This window comes from Halichoerus grypus, chromosome 1 (assembly GCF_964656455.1).
Source record: "Halichoerus grypus chromosome 1, mHalGry1.hap1.1, whole genome shotgun sequence".
NCBI classification, from domain to species: Eukaryota; Metazoa; Chordata; class Mammalia; order Carnivora; family Phocidae; genus Halichoerus; species Halichoerus grypus.
In genome coordinates, this window is record NC_135712.1 from 165,637,166 (window position 1) to 165,653,979 (window position 16,814).

The 16,814-nt window shown below is 48.7% G+C and overlaps 1 protein-coding gene across 10 annotated transcripts in view; it reads left to right on the forward strand.

Annotated features, from left to right (window-relative positions):
• The first annotated feature begins 1,024 nt into the window (after positions 1–1,024).
• ATP2B2 (ATPase plasma membrane Ca2+ transporting 2) overlaps positions 1,025–16,814 on the forward strand; it is a 374,078-nt gene continuing 358,288 nt past the window's right edge. For 5 of the 10 annotated variants that reach the window (XM_036079860.2, XM_036079863.2, XM_036079864.2 and 2 more), the window contains exon 1: positions 1,025–1,158. The gene's annotated coding sequence lies outside the window, so the exon portion shown is untranslated. The remainder of the gene's footprint in view (positions 1,159–16,814) is intronic. The other 5 variants (XM_036079866.2, XM_036079865.2, XM_036079869.2 and 2 more) reach the window with 4 other exon arrangements.

The window sequence follows — 16,814 nt, forward strand, 5'->3', positions numbered from 1 at the left end:
TGGCTCCACGAATGGTGGCAACATCCCAGCCATTCCCTGAAAGCAGGTGCTGCAGACGCTTAGAGCTCAGGGTCTCACCAGCCCTAGCTCCTCGTTCACCAAGCAGAGGCCTGGGGAGGGGGAGTCCTCCTGGTCAGGCCCTCCCTGCCCCCCACCCCCATGGGAGCCCATCTTCTCTCTTCCTGTGAGCAGTGCATTTGGCTTTTTATAAAGCCAATAAATAAATAAGCATGCGGGCATGATTAATTGATGGCATGGAGCAGACCAAGGCGCTGGAGTCAGGTGGCCAAGCTTCCTGGTGGAGCTAGGCTTTTCAGCGACCTGGGGCCTGAGCCAAGGAGGGGAAGCCTGCTTTGAGGAGGTGCTTTCAGTGTGTGCCTGGGGTTTTCGCCTTTCTCCTCAGGCAGGGCCTCTTCCTGGTCTCCTCCAGGCCTTAGGCCTGAGAGGCTGGAGGCTTGGGCCCAACAGGTGCCCTTGCCCTACCGGAGTCCTTTCTCAGGGTCTGAGTGCCATCCAGCTAAACTCCCTAGGATTGGTCCAGCCAGCCCCCTCCCCCAAAGCTAGGTCTCCCCAAAGGCCCGCTCCATACCTCAATTCACTACAAACTGCGTGACCCCAACCACAGGTTTCAGTTGTGCAGGGGAGGCTTGGGACATCCTGACCCAGGGGGAAGGGTGAGAGGGTGGCTTCCCTCCAGGGGTCAAGCTAACGGTGGGGATGGGGCGCAGTAAGGGGCGGCTGCCACTAGAAGTACCTGGAGACCACACCCGTGGGATAGGCTGCAGACCCCTCCCGCGGCCGAGGCCGACCCGGACGTGCGCGTGCAGGGGGGCGCGGGCGGGACGGCGCACTCCGGGTCCCGCGGGGCGCTTTCCGAGCGGAGTTTGGGGAGGGCGGAGGGGGAGCGCGCGGGGGAGGAGGGAGCGGGGAGGGGAGGGGAGGGAGGGAGGCGGGCAGAGCGCAGTGCAGCGGTGGCAGAGGCGGCGGCGGAGGGAGGGAGGCAGGCGGGCGGCGGCGGGGCCGCGGGGCGAGGCGAGCGCGGGGCAGCCGCGGCAGAGGAGCCGCAGCCGCAGCGGGGCCGGGCCGGGCCGGGCGCGCACCAGTGGCGGCGGCAGCGGCGGCGGCAGCGGCAGCATCTCGCTCGCGGAGCCGGCGCAGGTGAGGCAGGGGCGGCCGGGCCCGAGGCTCTGGGCCTCCTCCCCTCTCCTTCGGTCTCTATCTCCCTCCCCGCCGGCTTCCTTTCCAAACGCGCTCGACCCCAGGAAGCCCCGGCGGGCCAGAATCCGAGCTTAAGCCGGAGCGCGTCCTGGGTCCCCTCGCTTCGCGGAGGCAGGCGCCTTGTCAGCAGTGACCTTGAGCGGGCACCGAGCGGCGGGCGGGGCGGGCCGGGGTGGGCGCCTGCGGACCCGGTGCCTGCGGGCGCTGGGAGGGGGCGCACCGCGCGCCTGCCGCGCGCAAACTTTCCGGGCTTAGAACAGCCCCGAAGCTGGGGGCGTCCAGAGCGTTAGAGCCGCCCCCCCATTTCCTCCTGCTTAGCTAGCTCTGACTTCTCCGCCTGGCGTACCCCCCCCCTACAGTATAGGGGGCCCCCTTTCTTCAGGCCCAGATTCCTGCAGGCTGGGGAAATGACGAGCGCAATGGACATTGACCCTGGGCTGGGGGCGTCTACCCTCCCCAAAGGCGGTTTCTGTCCTAGCTTCTAAGAGCCAAAGTGCTGGAGGACCCTCCACCAGGTGCTCTCTGCAGCTCTCTTCTCGCATTTTTCTGGCTTCCCTCACCCTTCCCACAGCCCTTCTCCAAGCAGATGCCTACCGTACCCCACCTGGTGACACAAGAGCTCCTAAGCCCCACACTCAGTTGGGCTGTCAGATCCGCAGCTTGATTTTTCAGCCCAGCTGCAGGGGCTCCTTCAGAAAATGGGTGGAGAAAGTACCTCCCAACCCCGGCCCCCATGGTGGATCAGTATGTTCTTGGACGCCTGGACTCACCCAGGCTCTGGTCACCCTGAAGCCTGTGGTCTCAGGAGGAGGAGATGTCCTGGAAATGGAGAATATCCTAGCTTCCTAGAACGTTAGCCTTGGAAAAGGGAAGTGAGGCTCAGAGAGGTTGAGCCAGACCCAAGGTCACACAGCCAGACCAGGAGGAGCAAGAACTGGGCTTTCTTATATTGGGTTGGGGAGGGATGGAGAGGACTCCTATTTGGTTTCTACCCCTGCCCTCCAGGTGATTTGAGCTCTGGGACACTGTCTTACTGGCTGTGTGATCTCTGGCAAGTCATTTCCCCACTCTGACTCACTTCCCATGTGTAAAATGGGAGTAGCTACTTCATAGGGCTGTTCTGACGATTGAGTTAATGTTCTTGAAGTTCTTCTTATCATGTCTGGTGCATGGTCTGCATCCAAATATTTTTGGCTACCAACATGTAAAATTTCCTTTCTGAGCCTAGAAGGGCAGAAGTAATTCCTATTCTCTTCCTTCTGCTTCTGGCACCTAGATTTAGGTGACTTCTCCCCTGTGGCTATGTCAGCTGCTGGTAGGCAGCACCTGCTGGAACCCTGAGCACCTGTACTTTATATGCAATGTTTAGTGGAGGCAAGTGTCTCGGCACCCTCAAGAGCCCACTGGACCCACTGGTTGTGGTTTCCTGATGCTTGCATGGGGCAAATCAATCCCTAGTTTCTAGCTGGGAAATGGAAACAGGGACCTGCTGCAGCCCCAGGAAGAGATACCCCCTCGCCACAGTCTCACGGGAAGACCATCATCCTCACCTCCTCCATCTGACCCAATCTTCTCCCTACCTCTGGGAGATGTCATTCCTTCCTGCAGATGTACTACTGGCAATACAGGAGAAGGGAGGGAGTGTGTTCATTCATTCACTCACTCACTCACTGAGCCTTGATTCATGCCCTCTCTGGGTCAAGAGGTGCTTGGAAATGCAGAGAAATCAGCCATATTTAGCAGTTATGAAGCTCCTATCAGGTGCCAGGCACTTGCTAGGCATGGGAGACACATTCATTTGATACATTTTTATTAAGTATTTAACATGTACTAAGCACTGCTTATGTGGCAGGGGCACACTGGTAAATAAAATAGACCTGGTCCTAACTGTCAAAGGTGGTCATATAAATTGTCTTCCAAACTGAAACACTTTTGAGAAGGGGAGAGGGCATTATTAATAATAACTCCAGGACCACAGGCATAAATCATGACTGTCCAGCCAAACTGGGATGTGTGGCCATTTTGTGACCCCATGTTTATATACCAGTGTTCAGGGAGAGCTGTTAATATTTTTTGAGCTTGCTTTTTGCCAGGCTCTGTGCTAATAAGCACTTTTGGGTTATCATCTGATTGAAGCCTCACAATGCTGTGAAGCTGGTGTTACCATCTTCATGCAGCTGGTTAGCGTTGGAGCTGGGACCTCCTCTGCTACTTAGCTGCTGGGCTGCCCTGCCTCCTCAGAGATGGGTGAGATGCAGGGCCCAAGGGCACACTCTCTCTCGGAAAGAGGTGTACAGATGACTGTTAGGCAGGAGCACAAATGCTCTAATAGACGTGCTGTGGGGGCAGAAGGAGGCACGGATTCTGCCTGGAAATGTCAGAGGCAGCTTCCCAGAGGAGAGGACCTTTGAGCTGGACCTTGAAACATGAGTTAGGATTTTGGCAGACTGCGCAGGTTTGGGGGAGGGCAGTCCAGGTCCAGATTGTTAATGCTTGGAGATGGGGGGTGTGCACTGTGTGGGACCTGGGCATGCTCCATACCTCAATTCACCCCAAACTGCATGACCCCAACCACAGGTTTTAGTTGTACAGGGGAGGCTGCACAAATAGGTCTAGATCCAATTATGACAGGACAATAGTTAGGTCTGAAACGTGGCGGCAGCCAGTGAAGATTAAGTCGAGGAGTGTTGTACTGTGGTGCGTGATGAACTCTGCATCTTCGAAGATGATGCTCTGAAGATGTGACTATCCTAGAGTTGGGGAGCAGAGAGAATTTGCTGGACTGGATTTCCCTTTGACAAGAATTGTCTATAACCCGATCTATACTATAGATTGCCAGCAAGGTCAATGAAATCATTTTGTTATATAGAATCACTGCAGAAGAAATTTACCAGCTTCTGTAGCATTAAAAAGTTTTCTGCAAGTGAAGTGATTGTCAACAAGAGAAATATTAACCTACTTAAAAGACGGTTTTTAGTAGCATCACTTGCAAAAAAGGAATATGCTTATCACAAGTTATAGGTGAAATCTTTTCTGTTTGTCAAATCAAATCCAAAAAGCTTCGACTTCCTCCACTCTTCCTCTCCATGTCACCTCTGTCACCATATAGAACGGAGGGTAATAAAACAGTATTCCTTTAGTAATGTCTTATTTCTCAGACTTTCGTTAATTTATACTGGCCTCCTTTCCTCCCCTCACAAGAAAGTGGAATTATTAAATCTTTAAGGTATCTAAAAATTTGAATCCATTAGTAGAGAACAAAAAAAGGGACTCAATATTGGGGCTTTGGGAGATTGGAAAATCAGGCTAGTGAGATTTGAGAAGCAGAAGGGAACCTGATGGAAGGTCGGAAAGGAGGAAGGCCCAGGGCCAGCTTCATGGGTGCATGACCTATGCAGTCAGAGTCCCGTGTTGAGAAGGGCCTCTGTACTTGATTTAATGTTCTGTGGTCACCATATTGAAATTCTTAATACTTTTTGAACAGGGGACCCCACATTTTTATTTTGCACTGAGTCCCACAAATTATGTAGCCAATCCATGGAGTGAGACAGAGATGGGAGAAGGAAGGCATAGGGGAAAAATATGGATGGGGAGAGAGAAAAGAGAGTACCATTGTGAAAGCCCCTGCCATATGCCTGATGCTGTGTGAGAGAGACCGTTTTCCCATATTTAATCTTTAAACTTCATGACACTCCTGTGAGGTAGATGATATTGTCTTTATTTTTAAATACAGGTTTATTATGATGTAGGTATGGTGAGGCCAATAGATCGGAAACGACGGCCATTGAAGAGACAGCTTGTTACAGTTCCCAAGAGGAGGGGCCGGCCACACCACACCACAAGGGAAGCACCACGTTCGGTCAGCAGTCAGAGGGAGGCAGGAAGAAAAGGTGGACAGGAGACTTTATTGTGGTTTCCACGGGAAGGAACAGGCAAGGCAGGGTAAACAGGTTTAGGCTTGGCTCTAGGGTATAGAGGCTGTCCCTAGTTGTCTGGTACCTGGCCCTGGAATGATGAGGGCAGTGGAATAGTGCCCTGGAGTGCCGGAGCTCCATAAAGAGGGTGGTGGGAGGGGTATGGAAGGCTGCCCATGCTTTCCCTGCCCCTTCTTGCTTGTCCTCACCCCAGCAGGTCATAGAACTTTAAAGCTAGGATACCCCTTGAGAAGTAATTGGGCCAACTCCTTGATTTTATAGAAAAAGTGAAAAGATAGGTCCAGAGAGGGAAAGTGACTTCTTCAAGGTCACACAGCATTTTAAGGCGGCTGAACTAGACCTAGAATTCATGTCTCCTGCTATTCAAACCACTACTTACTGTTTTTTTTTTCCCTCTAGAGCAGAATGCTATATAAGCCAGATCCACCAGACTGTGAACGTGTTAAAGTCTGAGTTCCTGTCTCTTTTAATGTCCTATTCCCAGTATGTCTGGAACATAGGAGATGCTCAATACATGATTGTATCAGTTGCCAAAACAAATTACCACAAACTAGGATGCTTAAAACAAGCAGACATTTAGTCTCTCAGGTCTGGAGGCTAGTAGTCTAAAATCAAGGTATCGGCAGGGCCACACTGTGTCTGAAACTTGTAGAGAAGAATCATCCTCACCTCTTCCTAGCTTCTGATGGTAACAGACAATCTTTGCTGTTCCTTAGCTTGTAGCTACATCACTCCAATTTCTGCCTCTCTCTTTACACAGCTGTCTTTCTTCTGTCTGTCTCTATTTCCAAATCTTTCTCCCCTTATAAGGATACTAGTCATTTTGGAATAGGGTCCATCCTTATTGAGTATGACCTCATCTAAAGTTGATTACATCTGCAAAGACCCTATTTCTAAATAAGGTCTCATTCACAGGTACTGGGGTTAGGACTCTAACATGTCTCTTGGGAGGACACAATTCAATGCACAACAACAATGAACCAAGTAATGAGTGAACGTTTATGATTTCAGGCAAGAACGTGCCCCCCCTTTCCCCCAAAGTTCACACAAGTACTAAGGAATCAAAAAGAGAAAACAACAGCTGTGCAGTCCACGTTTAGAGAGAAAATAGCCCAAGTGTACACAAGAGCATCTACCATCTGAGCCAGCCTGCTGAGCTTACTGTCCTGGTGCCATCGCTTTCTAACCGCATCTGTGTGATCTTGGGTGAGTGGCTTCAACAGCAGCTATTTCCTCATGTGCAAAACAGGATACTAAGAGCACCTACCTCATGGGGACTTTTGTGAAGAATGACAAGAATTAAGACCAGTAAAGTTCTTGGAACAGTGCCTGGCATGCAGTAGGTACTTTCTTGATGGCAGTGATCATTGCCATCATCACCATCAGCTTGTCATTTATAGAGCATTTTTCACCTATCTCTCTATCTTTCCATCTTCACAGCAAACCTATAATATGGCTTGATAAATACCAGCTTCCTTTCCCCATAAGGGGGTTACTCATTGATGAAGCCACATCTCAAACCCAGCCCCCGTGTTTCTAGTTCCAAGCTGGCCTCACTGTGTGGCGCCCTCTGGGTAGCAGGAAGCCTGCTGGTATGGAGATGTTTCTAACGGATCCTTCCTGGTTTCATGGGGCCAGGATGTCAAAGAGCCGTGATGTGTTACGCCCTGGTAGGGGAGGGTGTAAGGGGGAGGGGGGCAGTGCCCAAAGGCCTCCACCCCAGCGTCTGTTTCCCAACTGCCGCTACACTTTTTGGACACATAGTAGATGGTTAATAAATGTGTGTTGGGTGAATGGATTTCTTATACAATCTAAATAGTCACCACCCCCCAACAGCAACAACAAAAGCCTGGGATGAGGGCACCTTGCCAAGCAGTGATCACAGTCCAACAAAACTCACAGGTGGGCCGTCAGTGTGTGAGCAACTTGAAAAATATGCTTCTGACGCTGTTTGAAGAAATGAGCTGTTGAGGTGAACATCCAGTAGTCATAACATAGTGCTGGGTGGGTCATGAGGGGCTGGGGTGTAAAGAGGGCCCAACATGTAGGTGGGATATAAGAGGCACAGTGTGCAATAAACTGGCATTGGACAGAGATGTCATGTTGAATGGAATCTCCCAAACGTTGCCATCAGGAGTAGATAAGAACATGAAGCCTGGAAAGTTCTCAGCAAATCCGTGCAAAGGGCAACAGGCTGAATTCTGAAATAACTGAATGTTTTTATTGGCACTGATTCATAGTTGACTGTTTGTTCAGTAATGTAATGATGGTTAAGAGTGCCTAGGAACAATTCTGGATAGACCTCTTACCAGCTGTGTGACTTTGGGCAAGTGGCTTAACTTCCCTGTGCCTCAGTTTCCTCAGCAGTAAAAGAAAGAAGATAAAAGTAGTGCATAGGATTGGTTTAAGAATTAAGATTTGTAGAGTGCTTAGCAAAGAGCCTGGATCATAAATACCTCCCTCCCTTGCCCTCTTCATCCTCCCCCTCTTTCTCTGCTCCCTCTTCTTTTTAATGTAGTAATTTGGTTAGTCATTAGTGATAAAGAAATATTTCCAGCTCTGTACTCTCTAGGCACATAATAAACTTCCTTGCCTGTTTTGATATTAGTTATAGCTCTGTGTCTTGTTTTGGCCAATGAATTTTGAGAAGTGACATGTGTCATTTCTGGGTACAATCTCTAATAACCTGCACAACACTGTTGGCCACTTTCCCCTTTTCCTCCCTTGGCAATTGAAGTAGCATGGAGATGTAGCCTCCCTTAAGTCAATTTCTGAGTGAGAATGGTATAGAGCCTCACGTCAACCCATAATGTGCATATAGCATCAGTGAGGAGACCATGCTTTTAGCACTGGCACTTTGGACTTATTTGTTACTGCAGCATAACCTGGCCCATCCTGACTGATACAAGTAGGGAATGAGTTGAAATAATCACTATTTGTTTAGAGGTATTTTTGAGTCCTTTAATTCCTTCAAGTGTGATGCCAAATTTTTAGTGTATGAAGGTGTTATGAATACAAAACAAGTGAGAACCATGCCCTATGAGGTGACGGCCAATCTCCTTAGCATGGCATATATGGACCTTTCCAATTTCACGCTGGCCTTATCTGTCCCCACATGTGCCCCATGCTCTTCCGGACAAGTTCGCGGCATGCTTGCAGAGATGCTTGCACATCTCCAGGTCTTTACTCGTGCCCTGCCTAGAAATGGGGCAGTCCCCCAGGAAATCATGTCACTTGATGAGTGACTGGGGTTGAGTGTGACAAGTGCATGGGGGAAGAGGGAAGCATCAGGCTTGTTCTGTGAGGCACAGAAGGCAGCATTAGGACTAAGAGTGAGATTCTTGTTCAATGTGAGAGAACTCTCTAGTTGTTAGAGCTTGGCCTAGCATAATAGTGAGCTCACCACACCAGCAAATGTCTGAGCAGAGATGCCATGGAGCGGGTTCCAGCTTAGCAGAACCAGCGCAAACTCTCCAATCCTGTCACACATGACTTTAGGTGAGATTGCCCAAAGAAGTGGATCTTAGCTTCAATTCGCTCTATATTTTTCCCTTTCAAAATAAAAATAGCTTTTAGCTGTGGATTATAGACATGTTACATAATGATTATAGAAAGTGCAAGTGATATTGAAAAGCATAAAGAAAGTAAAACATAGGGACACCTGGGTGGCTCAGTCCATTAAGTGTCTGCTTTCAGCTCAGGTCATGATCCCAGGGTCCTGGGATTGAGCCCCACATCGGGCTCCCCGCTTAGCGGGGTGCCTGCTTCTCCCTCTTCCTCTGCCTCTCCTCCTGCTTGTGTTCGCATGCTCCCTCCCTCTCTCTCTCTCTATCTAATAAATAAATAAAATCTCTAAAAAAAAGAAAGTTAAACATAAATAAAATTCCATTAAAAAGAACTAATCTCCACTAATATTTTGCCAAATGTCTTTCCAGACATTTCTCTATGATTGATAAGTAAATAGTAGGGTTTTTTTTTTTTTTTTTGTACCTATCTCTCACTCAATAATAGTATATGGACATCTTAAATAACAATAAATATACCTCTCCTTCATCTTTTATAAGTGGCTGTGTCATAATTTATTTAATGGGTCCCTTCCTGATGGGCACTCAGGTTGTGTCCAGAATTTTGCTATTTTTTTTTAAAGATTTTTTATTTATTTATTTGAGAGAGAGAATGAGAGAGAGAGAGCACATGAGAGGGGGGAGGGTCAGAGGGAGAAGCAGACTCCCTGCTGAGCAGGGAGCCCGATGCGGGACTCGATGACCTGAGCCGAAGGCAGTCGCTTAACCAACTGAGCCACCCAGGCGCCCCCAGAATTTTGCTATTATAGGCAACACTATGATGAACATTCTGGTGTGTGGACCCCTGGGCATGCAGCCAGGCATCTCCTGAGGATGAATTCCTGAATGGAGTCACTGAATTAGGTGGAACTGTTCAGAATGAAAGAAGAGAAGAGAACTGTGGTACGGTCAAATAGAGAAATCATTTCTAACTTAAGGGCAGCCTGCAAAGGGTTGAAGGAAGAGATGAAAAGGAGATTGCAGCCAGGCTGGAAATTTGGAGGGAGGGGACAGCTTTAGATGAGCCATCCCTCAGGCAAAGGCCGAATGTAGATGACAGCTATGATTTAGGTAGGACCAGGCAATTACAAGCACTTTCATGTGCACAGTCCCATTCAGGCCTCACCACCACCTTGTGAGGAAGGTCTCTGTCCCATTTTACAGAGAAGCAAAGCGAGGCCTGGAGAGGATGTGGCAAAAGGAGCTGTTGTCTTCATTTATAATATGTGGGCTCCAGACCTTTCCTTTGCCCACATCCTGGGCTAGCTCATGCTTCCAGACTTTGCAGATGCCAACTCGTCTGACTGGCCAACTATTTCTCACTCTTGAAAAGGAAGACTGGTCAAATGTGACTTCTTTGTGAAACTTTTCCTCAAGGCGCCCCACCCACCCCACCCCAGAGCATTAACTATTGTGTATTAACTGCTGAACCAGGGAGTTGGCTTTTGGTTTCAATGAATTGGATACCCTGACTCAACTGGCAAACAGTAAGACCCTTTCTTACCTCACATAATCAAAAGCTCTGCAGGTGGGTAATTCCAGTGCTCATCCATACGACAGTAGCCTATGGTCTGTCTTTCTCCTCTGCCATCATCAGCCAGGAGGAGCTCCCTTGGCAGGACCATTCCCTGCAGATGTCACAGCACCTGGGAGATAAAAGAGGGCCTCTCTGCGCTTCTTTTATCAGGTAGGAAATCTTTCCCAGAATTCCCCAGCCGACTTCCTCTTGTGTCTCATTGGCTGGAATTGGGTCACATGGCCATGCCTAAACCAGTCACAGCCAAGGGAATGGGACCAAAAGCTTAAAAGGGGCAGGACTTAGCTCTGAAGCTGTCAATCCGGGGCATAGTCAGGGCTCTGCCAGCCAGGAAGGAGGAAGGAATGGCCCCTGGGGAGGCAGCCCCCAGAGTCTGCCCAACTGTGCACTCACTCTCCTGGCTTCCCCACTAGGCTGGAAGCTGTGAGAGGACAGGGGATTGGGGTTTATCCCTTCCTGTGCCCTTCACAGGCTAGCACCGGGCTTGGAACATGGTAGATACTGAGGAAGATATTCATTGAATGAATGAATGAATGAATGAATGAAACCAGTAGGTGTTTCTGGAGACTCCATCAAACCCTGAGATTTTAGGATTCCCTGTGCACCAGCAATGCCAATGCTCTGTCAATTTGGGGGGTGGGTTTGGTTTCTCAGAGAATAGCTTTGCCCTCAAAGATATTGTAGTGCAGTTGTGGAGAAGACACTTGAACCCAAAAAAGATGTGGAATTAGGGCCTGGACTCTGGCATAGTCTGGACATGCCACGGAGGTAAATGTCTCCATAGGTACCCAGAGAAGTAGGATGAGGCCCATTAGGGACCAGATGCCATGAAAGGCAGAGGTGGGTAGTGGAGAAAAACACTTGTGTACTCAGAGAGTGGATGTGAGCCTGATGGATTTGAGGCAGGGAAGGCATCCACTAGGCCTGAAGGGGACTCACTCTTGAAGACCTACTGTGTGCAGGTCATCCTACTTGGATTTATATTGTCTTATCTTTCCTGTGCCTCTAATAGGTGGTTCATTCTCTCCCCATTTTGTAGGTGGGGAAGCTAAGGCTCAGAGGGTGAGGTTGCTTGCCCCACTCAACAGAGCCAGGAAGTAGTGGAGTTTGTCTGAGAAAGCAAATCCATTCTTTAAAGCTGGCTCCCTCCTGCAAAGGGGCCATGATGGCCAAAGAGGGCCCACTGAGGACCAGCAGGTAGTGGAGTGAATGGGAACAGGAGCCTGGAAACTGACAGGAGGGCCTAGAAAAGGCTTGGTGCAGTGAAAATGCAGGGGCAAACATCCCAGTAGAAGAAGTGTTTATAACAGGATTCGGGGCAGACTTGAGCTGCAGTCTTTGGCATCAAACCTGACTTCAGATCCTCGATCGGCCGGTTAATAGCTATGACTTTGGGCAGGACACCTCACTTCTCTATACTTCAGTTTGTTCATATATAAAATGATGGTAATAATTAAATCTGTGCCCAGTGCCTGGCATATAATAAGAATTTAATCAATGGAACTATTATCAGTATTGTTGCCGCTGTTGTTTAGAACTTGATGGATAACTAACCAGAGCTGGAGGTGACTCTGTTGGTGTAGGGGTCCTGGGTTCTAGTTCTGCCTTGGTCACTTCCTCCACATTTGACCTTGACTTCATTGCTCCCATCATCCTGGCTCTCCAGGGTTCATCTGTAAACTAAGGAGGTTGGCCCAGTTGATTTCTAGCATCCTCCCTCATTCTAAACTCTGCACTTGTGTGAAGGGGAAGGGGAGGCTGCGATGACAAATGGGATCAGAAAGGAGTGAGGGGGTGTCGGGATTGACTTTGTACTGGAGAAGCAGAGGAAGGGAAGGGCAGAAGATAGAGGGAAGAGCAAGGAGGAGCCAGAGGCCAGGCAGACAGCAAGGACTAGGCAGATGTGCAAACCCTGGGCTGGGCAATTTGGAGGTGGGGACATGGGTGAACAGCTAAAACAAGATGAGGCAGGAGTGCGTTGGGAAGAAGAGCTGCACCTGACACCTGCCCTGCTTGTGGGAGAATCGGAGGGAGAGGAATCAATCACAGCTCTTCTTGATGCTTAATACCTGGGGGCCGGGCTTTGAAGAGTGTGTGTTCAAAGACTAAAATTGAATTTCTCCAAAGTTTGCAGGAACACTGCAATTATGCCTGAGAACATGTCTATGAAATCCCCTTGAAATCTATTTTTAGGCACAAGGTTTTATAACCAGAGTCAGAAATTGAGTGGAAGTGTGTGGGAGGCTGACCCTGGACAGTTTCCATTTTTGAGAGGAGGGGAAAGAGTATTTTTAACTGCAAACACCGTGTCTCCGAGGGTGAGGCTGGGGAGGAGGCATCTTCGCCACTTTGGGTTTCTCACCCACTGCCATGTTAAGATGGGAGCTGTCTTTGACAGAAGTTGTTAAAGTTCCTTACTCAGAGTGGGTGGCTGAGGGCCGCGGATTGAGCGGGGGAACTTGTCTGGGACTTTTGTATATTGGAACAGAGATATCTGAGACTTCATTTGCCAGAGACTCCTTCAAATCCATCTTGTGCAGTTGTCACAGAGCCCAGGCAGCTTTGTCTGGCTGGAAACTTTTCTCTTGCACTGCTGTATCAGTTAGCTGTTACTACATAACAAACGGCCCAAAACTTGGTGCCTTAAAGCAGTAAATTCATACTATTGCTGGCAAGTCTGCAGGACATCTGGATGGTTCTTCTGGTCCTGGCTGGGTTTCCTCCCACATCTGTAGACTCTGTTGATCCTGGCGGGCTCTCTCCCATGCGTGGCAGTCGGCTGACTCTGGGCTGGCCTAGGGGTGGCTCATCCCTCCTCCATGCAATGTCTCATCCTCCAGCAGCTCTCCTGGGTTCGTTCACATGGCAGTGTCAGAGAGCAGAAGCACACAAGGACTCTTGAGATCCAAGTCCAGGATTGGCACAGTGTCACTTCCAGCACATTCTGTTGGCCAAAGCAAGTCATGAGATCACCCCAAATTCAAGGAGTGGGGAAATATGATGGCACCTCTTGATAGCAAAGACACTCTGGAAAGGCTTTTCATCCAGGCAGACTTTTAACTGGGGCCCTCAATGCCTTCACTTTACACCACCATCAGCACCACGGTTGGCCCCCAGGGCTGTCACAGTGAGTAACCCTCTCTCCTAAAGTCTTCCTGGCCCCCAAGATTCCCTCGCTGTGCAAAGAGTTTTCCACAAGAGTCCTATCTGCGGAATCAGAAAAATGGATGCCCCCCCAGACAAGGAGAGGTCAATTTTCACTCATGAGGCTGGCAGGAAAACGTTTGACGTTCTGAAGTATTGGCAAGAACATGGGGAAAATAGGTGCCGTAGACGGTGCCAAGTAGAGTTTCCATGCCCTGGCCCATCGAGGGGATGATTCCACAATATCTGTTAGAATTAAAAATGCATGTGAGGGTTACATACACGGTGGTATGACCAGCTCGTGGAATACTACTTAGCAGTCAAAAGGAATGAACTGTTGATACGCTCAACCAGCTGGATGAACCTGAAGGAGTAAAAAAGGCATAGTCCCCAAAGCATACACAGTGCATGAGTCCATTTGGGTAACATTAGTGAAATGACATAGAGACGGAGCACAGGCTAGTGGTTGTCAAGGGTTGGGGATGAGGAGAGGGGCACATAGCCATAAAGAGGGAAAGAAGGGGGTCTTGTGGTGATGGGACAGTTGAGTATCTTGGTGGTGGTGGTGTTTACACAGGGGTACATGTCATAAAATTGCATAGAGCTACACATGCGTGTGTGCAAGTGCACACCCACACAAGTGCCTGGGTAACTGGTGTGATATGAATAATCTGTGGATTGTACCAGTGCCCATTTCTTGGTTTTGATACTGTACTTGATTTATACAAGATGCTGACTTTGGGGGAGGGTGGGGGAAGGGACCCTGGGTCTTCCCTGCACATTTCCTTGCAACCTCCTGTGAATCTATAATCATTTCCAAATAAAAAGTTAAAAATAAATACCCAGACTCCCTGGCCTAGCAAATGCACACTATTGCTAGTGTCTATCATAAAGACATGGTCTCATGCCCCGGGAGGCTTATGCAGATGGTCACTGACACTGTTTGATACCAAAGCATCAGAAACAACCTGGTAACAGCCCAAATGTATTCTTTCACCTAATAATCATTCGATGAGTGCCTACTGTGTGCCAAGCACTATGCCAGGCTCTGGGGATAGAACCATGAACAAAATAGTCTCCCAAGTCCTTGCCCGTGTGAGGTTCATGTTCTAGTGATCGTCCCACAACAGGGGATGGTTAAATAAACCACAGAGCAGCTACACCAAGGAATTCCATAGAACAGAAACAAATGAGGTAGATCCAGGTCTCTGTGTACTAATATGGTTCTAGCCCCAGAGTATATCACTGGGAAAAAAGAGCAAGAAGCAGAATCGGGCATTTATTTTAAAAAGAATGAAGAACCACAGTCAAATAAAGGAAGGGCCAAGCTTTGGTGTACACTTTGCTGACTTTGAAGCCAGCCCAGCTCCCTAGAACATAAGGCCCATGAGGGCAGGGAATTGTGGCTCTTTTGTTCCTTGCAGTCCCCCCACCCTAGAGCAGACCTGGGCCTTGGGAGGCATTTAGATATCTGTGGAAGGGAAGAGTGAGTTGTACCCATTTACGGGTTGGCCAGTGCCAGCACAGATAGCCAAAGGCAGCATGAGGTCCTTCGCAATGATGTATCGGCTTTACCCTCCAAGAGAGCTGTGAAGTGTTGATTGCATACCCTTGACCTTGAGGATGCCACATATTTTCTTTTCAAGTTTGTCATCACCAGCACATTTCCCACCCCAACCCTGAGAATCCACCATCATCAAGGCTTAGGTCTTACCTGTCCACACTGGCTGTTTGTTGTGTAGTGATTTCACTGTTTTGTGGTTTGTGATACAGCATGTCAGGAACACCTGCCTGCCTTGTCTCATTTAATCCTCCTCTCAGTCCTGTTTGGGGGAAAATGGATGTTCATAACAATTTCTGTCTGATCTCAGGCCCCAGCCCTTCATGTCGATGTTTAGGCACACAGTGATAGATGACTGTAAGCAGACGAGTCTGTTGTGGGACACAGAGAAATTCCCTGGAACCTGCTGAGTGCCTCAGGGGGCTAGTATGTGTTCTCTTGTCTCTCAACTCCCCACGAGGCCCCTTAGGGAATCCACCATGTGTCCTGGGGTCCACGGGGAAGACACCTCCCTCTCAGAAGCAGAGCTCCTGCAGCCCGCTGTGTCTCTTCATCTCGGCAGCCCCCGAGCGTGGCTTAGAACAGAACACGGAACAGACCCTTGGGAACTGTTTGCTGAGTTGATATGAGTTGAGATTTTTTTAAAGGCAAGTGCTAAATTTCCAATCACAAGTAACACTTGTACAACACTTAGCTTTTAAAGTAAGAAAAAAATAGCATGTTCATCTTTAACCCACAGGAGAGTTTCTGTAGTAGGATGACCTAACCAGCAAGGACACTAAGACTCAAAGCAGTTCACTTATTCACTCACTCATTCGTTCATTCACTAAATATGTCTTGAGGGCCTGGTTTGAGCCTGTGATTGGTCCTGGACATGTGGCTTTGTCCCATTACCGTCCTCAGATTAAAGAAGCAGGCATGCAGTATATTTAGCGATCCCCAGGAACCTGCATCCTGGGGGTGCACAGCACACAAGTCACTGTGACAACTTACTGTCCCCATCAGAGGACCACAAACCATCCTTCCAAGTGCTGGCCAAGATGATGTAACATGAAGATGATCTTGGGGTCATGGAGGGAATCTATTCAGATTCAGGGATTCCCGCTGGACCATGGGCATCCAGAAGCTATATCATGACCTCGACATGCCCCCTCATCCATTTCCTGCTGGGTCCTTGTGACCATTTATTACCCTGCTGCAGAAAAAGCTGTGAGGCCAGATGACTTGTCTGTAGCCAGTGAGCCTCGGCGCCCACAAAGCAGAAATTAATGAATGATGGTTGGAGAGAGAGGCAAGGAATAGGACAGCAGCTATTTTAGGCTCCCTCTGCCAAAGCAGATCCTAATGCCTGCATCTGTCTGTTAACTCTGTCCGGCCTTGGAGCAGAAATCGAAATCATGCTGGCTTGGTTTTTGTTTGCTCGCCAACTCCAAGCTCCTCAAGTCTGTATGTCTTGTAAAAATCTGCAAATTTTGAAATAATAAAAAAAAAAAAAACTGTGAAAACTGATTCTCACTCTCTCTCTTTCTGACTTTAATAGGATTCATCAAAACCTTTGTAGAGCCAACCAATATAATACACTCAGGTCAGAATTCCAGAGTTCAAATCTTGCCTTTTCCACTTTCTCTCACTCTCTGGATTTTCATTTTCTCAACTGTAACATGGAGATCAGAAGGTAGTGCTGTTGGAGATTAAGGGAGACACTGTATGTGTTCCCAACACCTATAACACCATCATTGATGGCAGACCCCTTATATATAAAGAAAACCATTACCCCCCATTCTTTATAGGAAGACTTTGATCTTGGGGTATCAAGCTTTGGGTGTGAGTTGTTGTGTGACCCTGAGGAATTTAAC